Source organism: Capra hircus, chromosome 6 (assembly GCF_001704415.2).
Source record: "Capra hircus breed San Clemente chromosome 6, ASM170441v1, whole genome shotgun sequence".
NCBI classification, from domain to species: domain Eukaryota; kingdom Metazoa; phylum Chordata; class Mammalia; order Artiodactyla; family Bovidae; genus Capra; species Capra hircus.
In genome coordinates, this window is record NC_030813.1 from 98,433,590 (window position 1) to 98,447,077 (window position 13,488).

At 42.9% G+C, this 13,488-nt stretch overlaps 1 protein-coding gene across 2 annotated transcripts in view; it reads right to left on the minus strand.

The window, feature by feature from the left end:
* Nucleotides 1-3,456, minus strand: part of LOC102179277 (placenta-specific gene 8 protein) — a 33,638-nt gene extending 30,182 nt beyond the window's left edge. Inside the window, exon 1 of one of the 2 annotated variants that reach the window (XM_005681849.3) lies at nt 3,388-3,456. The gene's annotated coding sequence lies outside the window, so the exon portion shown is untranslated. Of the gene's footprint in view, nt 87-3,387 lie in introns of those variants that run through there. The other variant, XM_018049674.1, reaches the window with a different exon arrangement.

Sequence of the window (13,488 nt, forward strand, 5' to 3'; positions counted from 1 at the left end):
CACACACAGGCTGACTGCAGAGGACAGCAGCTCAGATCAGCAGGAAAAACCTTTGGAACACGACTGTTTTGTTGTGCAGCCCAGGGCTGTCATCAGTTAAGGCGGGGTTGGGTGGGAGGGAGGTGTGGAAAGTTAGGAGGTGGGACTGGAGGGAAGAAAGCAAGCCTGTCTTTACTGCTTGGGGTGGGGTGGGGTGGTCAGTGTTTCTCCGTTTAAGAAAGTTGACACTCCGTTCATCTGATTCCATTAATTTTATGTGACATTTGCCTGATGATACTGCTTCCTTAGACAGCAAGATTTATCTATGATTGGGCAAACAACACATCTTATGAAGGTCCATGTTTTATTTACTTAGAATTTTTAGAATTCATCTATTTCCTAAGGCATTTAAGGGTCTTGACACATGTTTAAAAGTGAGAATTGAGCAGCTGGCCTTACGATTCAAAAATGCTAAAGACATATTTGATTTCCTTCTTGTCAGATTGTTTTCTAAGCTAACGTGCTGTATGGCCACTGAGAGACAAGAGAAGATATTGAAGGTTAGGAGTGCAGAGAGGGACAGTGGCAATTTTGGAGTCACCCATCTGGTGCTGGGGTGGAGCCTGGATTCTAGAAGGCAAGACTGTCATCATGGAGATCACTGCAGGGACAACTTCATGGAAAGAGAAGGTGCAGGGTTTCCCTGGTGGCTCAGCAGTAAAGACTGCCTGCAAAGCAGGAGACTCGGGTTCCATCCCTGGTCAGGAAGATCCCCTGGAGAACAGCATGGCTACCCACTCTGGTACTCTTGCCTGCGAAATCTCACGGACAGAGGAGCCTGGTGGGCTAATACCCATGGGGTCGCAAAGAGCTGGACATGACTTAGTGACTAAACAACAACAATGAAGAATGCAGAGGACCTCAGCAAGGATGGCAAACAGAAGCGTAGCTTTAACGGAAGCCAGCATTCCTATTGTTTAATCACAACAGGAATGGGCAGTTCTTAGAGAACGGGCACAGCGATGAGGGAGCTGAATCACTTCATGAATCAGTAGCTAGGTACACAGATACGCAATACTGAATACGAAAACTTCAATTGTTTCCTGGTTGCTGATTTAAAATGTGTTCATTTAGCAGAGGTTAAAACATTATCCTTTTCGATGTGACTCTAAGTTGTAGAGATTTTCCATGGTGTTTGAATATAAAACTTGAATGAGTTTTATCACTGAAACTACTTTATGTTCTCCTTGGTTAGTTGTATGTACAGAAGTTGTTCTTGGAGGTGGAAAATAAGGGGAAAGGAATACCTGGGCACTCACTGATTTTGGGGAGACCTTCATCGAGTCTACTGACATTCACACATACCACTGAGTAGAAAACCCAGGTATCAGCACAATCATATGACCTTATTGTAGAAGACTGGAGTGTGAGCCAAAACCATAGCACTCAGCCAAAATGGGTGGTGATATCATTCCCGTCCTAGGAGAGTTTATGACCTGGGAGGTGAGACACACCGTATGGCCCATATAGAAAATATCCTTCCCTGGTGGCTCAGTGGTAAAGAATCTGCCTGCCAGTGTAGGAGACACAGGTCCCACCCCTGGATGCGGAAGACCCTGTGGAGGAGGAAATGGCAACCTACTCCAGTATTAAAAAGAAGAAAGAAAGAAAGAAAGAAAATATCCTTTTGTTGTTCCTTCAGTTAAGTTCAGTTCAGACGATCAGTCATGTCCAACTCTTTGGGACCCCATGGACTGCAGCACACCAGGCTACCCTGTCCTTCACTATCTCTCAGAGTTTTCTCAAACTCATGTCCATTGAGTTGGTGATGCCATCCAACCATCTCGTCCTCCATCACCCCCTTCTCTTCCTGCCTTCAATCTTTCCCAGCACCAGGGTCTTTCCCAATGAGTTGACTCTTCAAATCAGGTGGCCTAAGTAGTAGAATTTCAGCTTCAGTATCACTCCTTCCAATGAATATTCAGGGTTGATTTCCTTTAGAATTGACTAGTTTGATCTCCTTGCTGTCCAAGTGACTCCCAAGAGTCAAAGCAAGAGGTCATCAAGTTCTAGGCCACTTATTCTGTGGATCTTTGGCAAATCTCTTAACAAAAAAGGCTGTAATGTATTAAATCTCCAGCATGTGCTTAAAGCACAAAATCATTTCAACTAATGTGTCATATATCTTCCTCATTTGACATTCATAGCAACTGTCATTGTTACTACCACTACTACTACCACTAATAAGGAGACTAAGTCCAGAGAAGTCAAGTAGTTTCCAAGGGCCCTACAGCAGCTAATCTGAAAGAGTGGAATGTGAATCCAGGCTTATCTGACATTAAAGTCTGTATTTTTCCACTATGATTCTCAACTACAAAACAGTGGTGAAAACATCCACATCTCAGGACCCTGGTGAAGATTAAATAAGATAATATGGGAGAGCCTGGATACATGAATGATATGCAATAGAGTTGCGTTTCCCTCCCCTCTCACCCCTACCCTTTCCCAAGATGAGGCCCTTTTTTAAGGTTCTTTCAAAGCCATCTGTGTACCCCTTTCCTCCACAGTAGGACATCTCACCTGCCCCATTCTCCAGCTGGACACTGAGCCCTTTGAAGGACAGGGGGAGGCCTCTGTCACTGGCATGAGTGAAATTCAGGGACCCTTGGGATCACATTGAAATGTCTTTAGAGTTATGGTCCAAGCCAGCCACAGGTGTTACAGTAGTAGAGAATCCACCTGCCAATTCAGGAGACATGGGTTCAATCCCTGGGTCAGGAAGATCCCCTAGTGGAGGAGATGGCAACCGACTCCATCATTTTTGCCTGGAAAATCCCAGGGACAGAGGAGCCTGGTGGGCTATAGTCCATGGGGTCACAGAGGTGGACATGACTGAGCATTGACTCACTCACTCACTGAGCCAGTCACACAGAAATAGGAAAAGAACCACCCAGGGATTAATTGAATTCCATCAAGTGGGGAAGGATCCAGGATTTGGGAACTTCATGCATTCTGCCCAGTTATACCAATTGAACACTTTAAAAAGGGACCTACCAGGTCATCTGTGATTGGAGTTAAATCAGGCCCCCCAGGTTCTGTATTCTAGTCTCTGATTCTTTTTTATTCATTCACTCAACAAACATATACATATATGCTGAGTCCTTGCTATACAACAGGACTGTGTGAGGTACCAGCGATATAAGAGCAACAAAGAGAGTTCCTGCCCTCAAGATGCCCCTTTGGTTTTATCCTACTAAGGGAGGAAGAGGAAAGAAAAACACACGCAAACACAAACCCCAAGCCAACATCCAAGTGAATAAAACGGTTGCCTGTTGTTCTAAGGGTTGTAAAGGCAGTCATCAAGGGGATGTGGTTCTGAAAGAGGGAGTCGGGGAAGGCAGGACCTACCTCAGACAGGATGGGCAGGGGAGGCCTCCCTGGAGCAGACACCCGAGGAGGATTGGGGGGTGGCTGTGTGGATGGGTGGGAGGAGCATTCCAAGAGAGGGCAAAAGTCCCGGTGTGAGCTCAGTGGATTTGAGGAAGTGAAAGGAGCATCTGTAGAAGTAGGAAGTGTTCAGATGGTCTACATGAGGAGTCCTGGAATGGCAGCAGGGAGAGGTTTATAGGACTGTTCAGGAAAGGCTCCACGGGACCTTCTGTGATGGTCCAGTGGTTAAGACGCCGAGTTTCCACTGCAGGGGGTGTGGGTTCGATCCCTGGTCAGGGATCCTACACGCTGTGTGGCCAAACACTAAAAAAATTAAGAACAAAAACAACAGAAAAGACTCCATGAAGAACTATATATATATATATTAAAACATGTTTATTTATTTATGGCTGTGCTGGGTCTTCATTACTGTGTCGGCTTTCTCTAGTTGCAGCAAGCGAGGGCTACTCCCTAGCTGTGGTGCACGGCTTCTCATTGCACTGGCTTCTCTTGTTGCACAGCATGGGATCTAGGGTGCTTCGGCTTCAGTATTTGCAATGTACAGGCTTAGTTGACCTGCAGCATGGGGAATCTTCCCGGACCAGGACTTGAACCCATGTCCCCTGCACTGACAGAAAGCTTCTTAAGCACTGGACAACCAGGGAAGTCCAAGAACTATATTTTCAAGGAGACAGACTTGTGAACAGGTGTGTGTGTGTGTGTGTGTGTGTGTGTGTGTGTGTGTGTGTGAACTCCTGCTGAGAAAATCACCAGGCCATTTTTTTTTTTTTTGGTCTTTCTTTGATCAAAAGATGTGGCATGGCCACAACCTGGCTGGTGTTACTCTTTTCTTTGCAAACAGGTTCCACAAGCTCTGGGGCTGAGAATGTGGAGATTTAGTGGTTGATAACAAATTCTCTGAGAAAAGTGATCAGGTTGGGTATTGACTAGACTGCTTTGGAGAGTCATTGCCGTTTTCAAAAAGGACTAAGTAGCTGCTGGCCTGTGTCATGTGGGCACTGCCTGGGGTGGAGTTCTATAACTATTGCTTCTGGGGTTAGTCACTGAGTAAACGTTTATCAAGACAGTCTGGCATACGGGTGCCCAGTATGGCTTCTGGAGTTAGAATCACTGCTGGCTCACTGTGTGACCTTGGTCTAGTTAGTCACCATCTCTGCTTCAAATTCTTCAAATTCTTCATAGGGTTACTGTTGGGATTAAATAGTGAACGTGTCCTAGCAGTCTGAGCTTCCCTGGTGGCTCAGTGGTAAAGAACCCGCTTGTCAATGCAGGAGACTTGGGTTCAATCCTTGAGTCAGATCCCTGGAGAAGGAAATGGCAACCCACTCCAGTATTCTTGCTGGGAAATCCTATGGACAGAGGAGCCTGGTGGGCTACAGTCTGAAGGGTCACAAGGGTCAGACTTGACTTTGTGACTAAAGTCATGTAGTCATACCGCCACTACCTAGCAATCTATAAGTATGTCTATAGTTCAGTTCAGTTCAGTCGCTCAGTCGTGTCCGACTCTTTGCGACCCCATGAATCGCAGCACACCAGGCCTCCCTGTCCATCACCATCTCCCGAAGTTCACTCAGACTCACGTCCATCGAGTCCGTGATGCCATCCAGCCATCTCATCCTCGGTCGTCCCCTTCTCCTCCTGCCCCCAATCCCTCCCAGCATCAGAGTCTTTTCCAATGAGTCAACTCTTCACATGAGGGGGCCAAAGTACTGGAGTTTCAGCTTTAGCATCATTCCTTCCAAACAAATCCCAGGGCTGGTCTCCTTCAGAATGGACTGGTTGGATCTCCTTGCAGTCCAAGGGACTCTCAAGAGTCTTCTCCAACAGCACAGTTCAAAAGCATCAATTCTTCAGCGCTCAGCCTTCTTCACAGTCCAACTCTCACATCCATACATGACCACAGGAAAAACCATAGCCTTGACTAGACGGACATTAGTCGGCAAAGTAATGTCTCTACTTTTGAATATGTTATCTAGGTTGGTCATAACTTTTCTTCCAAGGAGTAAGCGTCTTTTAATTTCATGGCTGCAGTCACCATCTGCAGTGATTTTGGAGCCCCCCAAAATAAAGTCTGACATTGTTTCTACTGTTTCCCCATCTATTTCCCATGAAGTGATGGGACCGGATGCCATGATCTTCGTTTTCTGAATGTTGAGCTTTAAGCCAACTTTTTCACTCTCCTCTTTCACTTTCATCAAGAGGCCTTTTAGTTCTGTTTACTTTCTGCCATAAGGGTGGTGTCATCTGCATATCTGAGGTTATTGATATTTCTCCTGGAAATCTTGATTCCAGCTTGTGTTTCTTCTAGTCCAGCGTTTCTCATGATGTACTCTGCATAGAAGTTAAATAAGCATGGTGACAATATACAGCCTTGACATACTCCTTTTCCTATTTGGAATCAGTCTGTTGTTCCATGTCCAGTTCTAACTCTTGCTTCCTGACCTGCATACAGATTTCTCAAAAGGCAGGTTAGTGTTCAGCAAATACTGCTTTTTTTCCCCCCTCTCCCTTGAATTAAGGAAGTGGGGAAAAGGAATCATAACGAAAAGAAATTTAAGAAGTAGAATCCGCAGACTTGCTATATGGAATGTGGACAGTGAGACAGCAAAATTGAAATGGATCTCAAGTTTCTATCCTGGGACACTGCTTGGCAGTTGTATTGTTTAAGACTCTTTCTGACTCCAGTCACAGAATATTAACTGTAAATATTAAGTGTCAGTCATGGGCTTCCCTCATAGCTCAGTTGGTAAAGAATCTGCTTGCAATGCAGGAGACCCAGAGTCGATTTCTGGGTCAGGAAGATCCCCTGGAGAAGGAAATTGCAACCCACTCCAGTATTCTTGCCTGGAGAATCCCATGGACAGAGAAGCCTGGCAGACTACAGTTCATGGAGTCACAAAAGTCCAACATGAGGTGGATTCTTTACTGTCTGAGCCACCAGGAGCCCAAGAATCCTGGAGTGGGTAGCCTGTCCCTTCTCCAGGGGATCTTCCTGACCCTGGGATTGAACTGGGGTCTCCTGAATTGCAGGTAGATTCTTTATGCCCAAGCTACCAGAGAAGACCATATTAAGCAAAAAAGGAAATTTATTGCCTCATATCTGAAAAATCTTGGGTGCAACCAGGTCCAACCATGTGATCAAGGCTCAGTGGTCTTAGCTCTGCTCTGCTTCATGCCAGCTTCATTCCTTCTCAAACATCACATGGAGGTACAGGGGCCACCAACAGCTCCAGACTTGTCCTCTCAGATCGTCTATAATAAATAGGTAAATAATAACAGTAGTTAACACCCACATTTGCTTACACCAAAAAGAGCAGGGCAACTACTCTTTTTAAATATATTGACACTTGTAATTTTCACAAGAATGATGTAGGTAGAAAAAACTCTCTAGAAACCAATGAAAAAGATTCCACTTTTATTGAGATTAATAGGACCCTGAAAACAGTACTAAAAGGAACATTTAGAGCTCTAAAATGCCTTCATAATTTAAAAGTAAAACCAAAAAAAAAGGAACTAAATATTCATCTTAAAAAAGATAGAAAAAGAAAACACAAAACTGAAATCAATCAACAAAGGTAAAAGTTGAAATTAATGATATAGAAAAATAATTGATTAAAATAGTATTAGTAAGAAGGACGAATTAGAATCTGCTGGAAATAACTCCGAAAGTTAGTGAATAGACTAATAAACTATACATAAAACAGACCAAAAAAATGCGCAAAGTTGACGAGGTCAAAAAAGAGAAGGAAATAAAAGAGGGTAGGAATGAGAAAAAAAGGCATGACCATAGGTATGTGAGAAATTAAAAAATTTGAAAGACTCATTATAGGCAACTCTACAGCAATGCTTATGAAAGCCTACAGAAATGTGTGATTTCCTGGCAAAACACAAGCTATTAAAACAGACCCAAGAAAACAGAAAAAACAAAAGCAGAACAACAATAATGTGCTTGGAGGTCAATACTGAAAAGATTCTAGGGCCCGATGGCCTCAGAGTTGGGCTTTAATCTACCTCTAAATGTCGACAATTCCAGTACCAAGTAATTTAGTCCATGTGTTCATGAACTGGTAGTATTAGTATCACCTGGGAGCTGGTTAGAAATGGAAATTCAGCCACTCCTCCAAGCCATAGAAAAGTCTTTTAAAATGATGTTTTGAAGCCAATGTAATTTTAAAGCCAAAATTTAAGAAAGAAAAAAATGTATAGATTATTTTTAAGTACTAATTATAATTATAGATTAATATCACTGATGATTTAGAGAGGAAAGTTATAGAAGACTTCTTTATACATTATATCAAAAGAATAAAAGGCAATAAATAAGCAAGGTTTATTCCACAACTGCATGAGTGGGTCAGTCTCTAAATCCATCACCATAATTTATTACACTGATAAACTAAGAGAAAACATCAGCAGATATTCTAACAACACTTGCTTAAATTCAACAACCATTCAATCTGGATAAAAATCGAAGCAGGTAGGTATAAAAGAAAATTATTTAAACAGGCAAAACACTATATTCCAAACCAATAACAAATATTATCTTAAGAGAATATGATAAGATGGATGGATACTAGATGAACATACAGAAATCAAAAGGTCTTTTTCTGCTCTAATCGGTTCAGTTCAGTCACTCAGTCATGTCCGACTCTTTGCAACCCCATGAGTCGCAGCACGCCAGGCCTCCCTGTCTATCACCAACTCCCGGAGTTCACCCAAACTCATGTCCATTGAGTTGGTGATGCCATCCAGCCATCTCATCCTCTGTCGTCCCCTTCTCCTGCCCTCAATCCCTCCCAGCATCAGGGTCTTTTCCAATGAGTCAGCTCTTTGCATGAGGTGGCCAGAGTATTGGAGTTTCAGCTTCAGCATCAGTCCTTCCAATGAACACCCAGGACTGATCTCCTTTAGGTTTCTGCTCTAACAAGAACCAGCAAAAAGTAAAAATGGGAGTGTATTTTTTCCATTTATAATAATGATGAAAACTATAAACTACTTAGGAATAATTCTAATAAGAATGTAAGAGAAAATATAGAGGATAAAATCTTACTGTCTTGTTAAATCAACAAAAAAATCTGAATAGCTGGAAGATTTTCATGTTTTTGGATGAGAAATCTTATAATAAAGTCAATTCTTTTAAAATTGATTTCATGCAGTTCCATTAGAATGAAAACAAGGGTTTTTTTTTTCTTTCTTTGAATTAGATAAAATAATCATATAGTTCATTGGGGAAGATAAGTCCAATATTAGGTTAAGAAAACTATAAAAAAGGGAAATAGTATCTAAAGCTGAAGCTCCAGTACTTTGGCTACCTGATGTGAAGAGCCAACTCATTGGAAAAGACCCTGATGCTAGGAAAGATTGAAGGCAGGAGGAGAAGGGGACGACAGGATGAGATGGTTGGATGGCATCACTGTCTCAATGGACATGAGTTTGAGGAAATTCCAGGAGACAGTGAAGGACAGGGAAGCCTGGAATGCTGCAGTCCATGGAATCACAGAGTCAGACACGACTTAGCAACTGAACAACAACAAATAGGTTTTGATGTTTTATTTAAGTGACATTTTTGGGGGGATGCCCGTGTAGAAATATCCAGCTGCTAACGTGAGAAAATGCGATTTTCATTCTCTGGTAGGACCAGAGAAGTGGGTCTGAGAACTTTCTGTTGAGATCTTATGAATGGCTGAGTTACCAAGGAAGAGAAAATGATATTCCCAGGAGTTATGGTTGGAGACCTGAGGCCAGTCCAGTGGTTACTCCAGTGCTACCTCCAGACCATGTCATTCTGGGTACACCATTCAATGGCTTTAATGAACTTGTATGTGTACTCAGTTACACGAAGAGCTATTAATATTAACATCTGCCCTCCACTCCACAGAACATAAGCGTGATGTCTGAGTGGTTGTGGTCGTGGTTGTAAACCAGCAAGCATGATGCAAATTAAGGATGTGGGTGAAGGTGGTGCTGCCTGACACTGAGCACTGGGGTTCTGGCCTCACCCTTTCACCTGGTCCACAGACACCTACCCATCCTTCACATCTCAGACCCAGTGGCCTTCCCTGATCGCCCCTTGGCCCAGTGCCCCATCATGAACTGCCATTGCAAGCCCACATTTGTTCCTGTATTGATTTGATTCACACCTGTCTCTCTGGTCTCAGGGGCACCCCCAAGGGAGCAGGCTGTACATTCATTTTGCTCCCTCTTGGGAGCACATTGCAGCCCCTCTGGAAATATTCACTGAGTGAATAGAGGAGAAAACCAAGTGAGAAAGATAACAGGAGGGATAGAGCCAGAGAAGGAGGAGGAAACCCCCTCCAGAAAAAAAAAAAAAAAACACAACAAACCACAGCTGGAGACAAGTTGTAGAGAACATTTTTGTAAAGGAGGCAGGGCAATGATGCTGTATGCTTTAAGAAGCAAAACTGAGAGAGGAATGCGAGAAAGCCCTGGATTAACTGTAAATTGCTCTGGTTACAGTGTGGCTGCCACTGAAACAATTGTGTAATTATGAAAAGTGGCAAAGCTGATGGATGAAAGTCTTTGGGTTTCTAAAGAAGGGAAATGTAAACACTGAAACTTTTCCTATTTCCGTTAGCTCTAGGTAACCTTGCTCTGTGAAGCAAGAAGACGAAAGGCATGCAAATTCAGCAGAGAGACCTGAATGGAGATGTTGAATAGTAACCAGGTGTGTGTATTCTACCCCACAGGTCTGTAGTTGTTGCTAGAGAAGTTTCCAGTTAACCAACTTTTGTTCAAAACCCTAACACTGTTAATACTGTGTGACACACTTCAAAGCTGTTAAGAGAGTAGATTTTATATGTTTTCAGCACAGAAAATAAGCTGTAATTGTGTGACTTGATGGAAGTGTTAGCAGCAGGTGGTAATCTTTGCCAATAGGTAAGTGTATCAGCTCAACAGTTTGCACACCTTACACTCACTGAATGTTATATGCCAATGATATGTCAATAAGGCTGGGGAAAATCCCATAAGGGTTATTGAAGGAGGAAACAGACAGAACAGGTTCCATCTTGAAAGCAGGACTCCATCTTGGGCCGGACTGTGGACTTTGAGCTATATGCCTGGTATCTATGGAAACGAGATACTAACTGGAAAACCAGATCCCCCGATGAAGGAGCCTCAGGACTTGTACCTAGACTCTCCTTCGCCTAAAAGAATGTGCTAATTATCTCTGTAACAGAACAAAGTCGTAAATCCCATTATACTTATGGGGTATGACCACAGGCCTATTGATAAATGTCCACTATTTAACTATCTAGGCTTATGACACATGAATCATGGGTTAACTTTGATTGTATCTCTCTTTTACTTTGTCCAGACTAGTTTCAAGGAATTTGGGGAGGTGGGTCTGAGCACATACACTTAGGGTATATAAGGTTTTCACAAAAACTGGTCGGGGTCCTTGCTTAAGAGGAGACTCTGCCTTGGGCCCACCAGTGTAATAAACTGCACTCCTCTATCTGCATTGTCCTTCTGAGTGAGTGTTTCCGGAACGCATGGCTATAACATTATAGCTAATTTGGGTCCATGTATTTTGTGCATTTAATAACTTTCACACGCTGTTTTATAGGGTGGACACTAATTTTCCTAAGCTCCATTTTTGTCTAGGAATGTGAAATATTTGGATGATGTTTTATTCCCGGTTGACCCTACAGATCGATGTTTCTCTGTAGCTATAACAATTCCAGGAGGTGATAAGAACACCTAAGCTTTAAATATAATCTGTCATAAAATAAAATGTAGTATCCTTATTTCTTGGAGGTCTCACCCTTTTTCTTGAGTGTATGGTGGAGACTTCCAATGATTACATTTTTAAATACTGTGGAAAAAATATGCATAAGATAAAACTTACTGATTTTTCATGGTCCAGGCACTGGTTGGAAAAGAATTTCCAGACATAGACAGAACGAGAGGGAAATAAAGTTTATTAGAGTGGGAGACACTGTTAGAACAGCGGGCCAGCTCAAGGGAGAGCTGACGTTGAACAGGGGTTCTTAGTAAACTCTTAGTGAACAGGGTCCACTTTTATAGCCATGTACAAGGAGTGGGATAAGGGTCTTGTGGGTCATTTGCTGATTGGATGAGGCATGTATCCTGGGTAGGGGAAAGAGTAAAGAATAAAGAGTAAAAAATACCTTCTCCCTGTGGGGTAGCAGGGGAGACAGGTTATACTGCTCAGGAGGACCTGAAATCTATTAATAGTTACAACATGGGGGAGGGAAGGATGATAAGGGTCTGGTTTTTCCATTCCTGCATTCCAAGACCCTCCTGGGTTTTATCTGCTCTTTTGTCCTTGGGTCACCACGCTGATCACCTTTTTTTAAGTGCACAATTCAGTAAAACTAAATATACTCACATTTTTGTTCCACCAATCTCCAGAATTTTTCATCTTGCAACACTGAAACTCTATATTCATTAAACAAAAACTCCCTATTTCCTTCCCCATCCCACCCCTGGCAACCACTCTGATGGTAACTTTTCTTTTTGGGTCGATTTCCTGGAAGTTCTGCCTGGGTGGGTGTCCTTATGACATCCCTGGGAAACCAGAATTGGTAGGTACCCATAGAAATTAGTGTGTCATTTGATTAATCCAGAGGATTAGTGACTAGGTACAATTCTACGCCAAGAGGAAACAAAATTCAGGGGTGGATTCATAGACACTAAAATCCGTGTGGGATCTTAGTTCCCTGACCAGGGATCAAACCCAAGTCCCCTGCATTGAGAGGCGGACTCTCAAGCACTGGGCTACCAGGGAAGTCTCTGTAATTTTTAAGTCACTCATTTTCTACCATCTTTTATAGCATCCACACTGATATATTCACCACTTAACTAAATTTGGCTGATGTACTTGGAATGTCTACTAAGTATTTACAAGTCCATCATCATATTAACTCCTTAGAAATGCCCCAGAGGAGGATGTTATTATTACCATCTTTATTTTGCAGATGAAAAAATGAAGTTCAGAAAGCCTGGGTGAATTTTCCAGAGTCACAAAACTAGAAAAGGTAGAGTTAAGATGGCCTCAGTGGCTCTGAATAAAGGCGGAGCTCTCTTGATTTCCGCATATGTTAACCACAGCTAGAAAGTGGACAGTCAATGGGTCATGCATCTGTGCTAAGTCACTCAGTTGTGTCTGACTCCTTTGCAGCCCCATGGACTGTAGCCTGCCAGACTCCTCTGTCCATGGGACTTTTCAGGCAAGAATACTGGAGTGGGTTGCCATTACCTCCTCCAGGGGATCTTCCCTGACCCAGGGATTGAACCTGCATCTCCTGAATTGGCAGGCAGATTCTTGATCATGGAGCCACCTGGGAAGCCCCAGTCGATTGGTCATCAACACACTTATTTGTTGAGCACTTACTCTGCCAGGCATCCAGGACCCTGTAGTAAATGAGATCCCAGTAAACCAGTCCTTTGTTAGCCAAGGTTGCACTGCAAGAAGATGGAAAATCACAGAAGATCACAAATGCATTGCAAAAGGGGGCTTTGGGGGAGTAAAACAAGGGAAACCCACCTGGGCTGAAGTGAGGTAGGGGGTGGAAGAATCATATTAGGAAGGGAATCACAAACAAGTATTTTCCTTCTGAAAACAAAGCTTCAGGACCCAGCCCTTAATTTCTATTGCCTACACAGACAAACGCATTCATGCTTGTTTTGCCTTGTGGGATGATTCAGTTACTGCACAGGTGGGTTCAATCGAATTGTGGGTAGAAGGTTCAACCCCACCCAGACCAGTGAAGCTGGTTTGGGTTTTCACATCCTATGAAATACACACTCTATGAAAAATTTTGTTTAAATACACTATTTTGGAGCAAAAACTAAAATTAGATCCTGGGTGAGAAAGTAGCATGTGGTTCATCACCTACTCTACTCCAAGCAAGGGAGGAGCCTCTCATCTTTGTGGGGATGAAAAGTGTTGTTTGACTTGATACAAATTTTGAAAAAGAGACTGCTGCAATGCTCTCTTCCCCCAAGCTGACACAATCATGGAAAAAGTTGACAGGAAAGTGCTTTCAAGACACAATTGCAAAAATTAACAGTAAC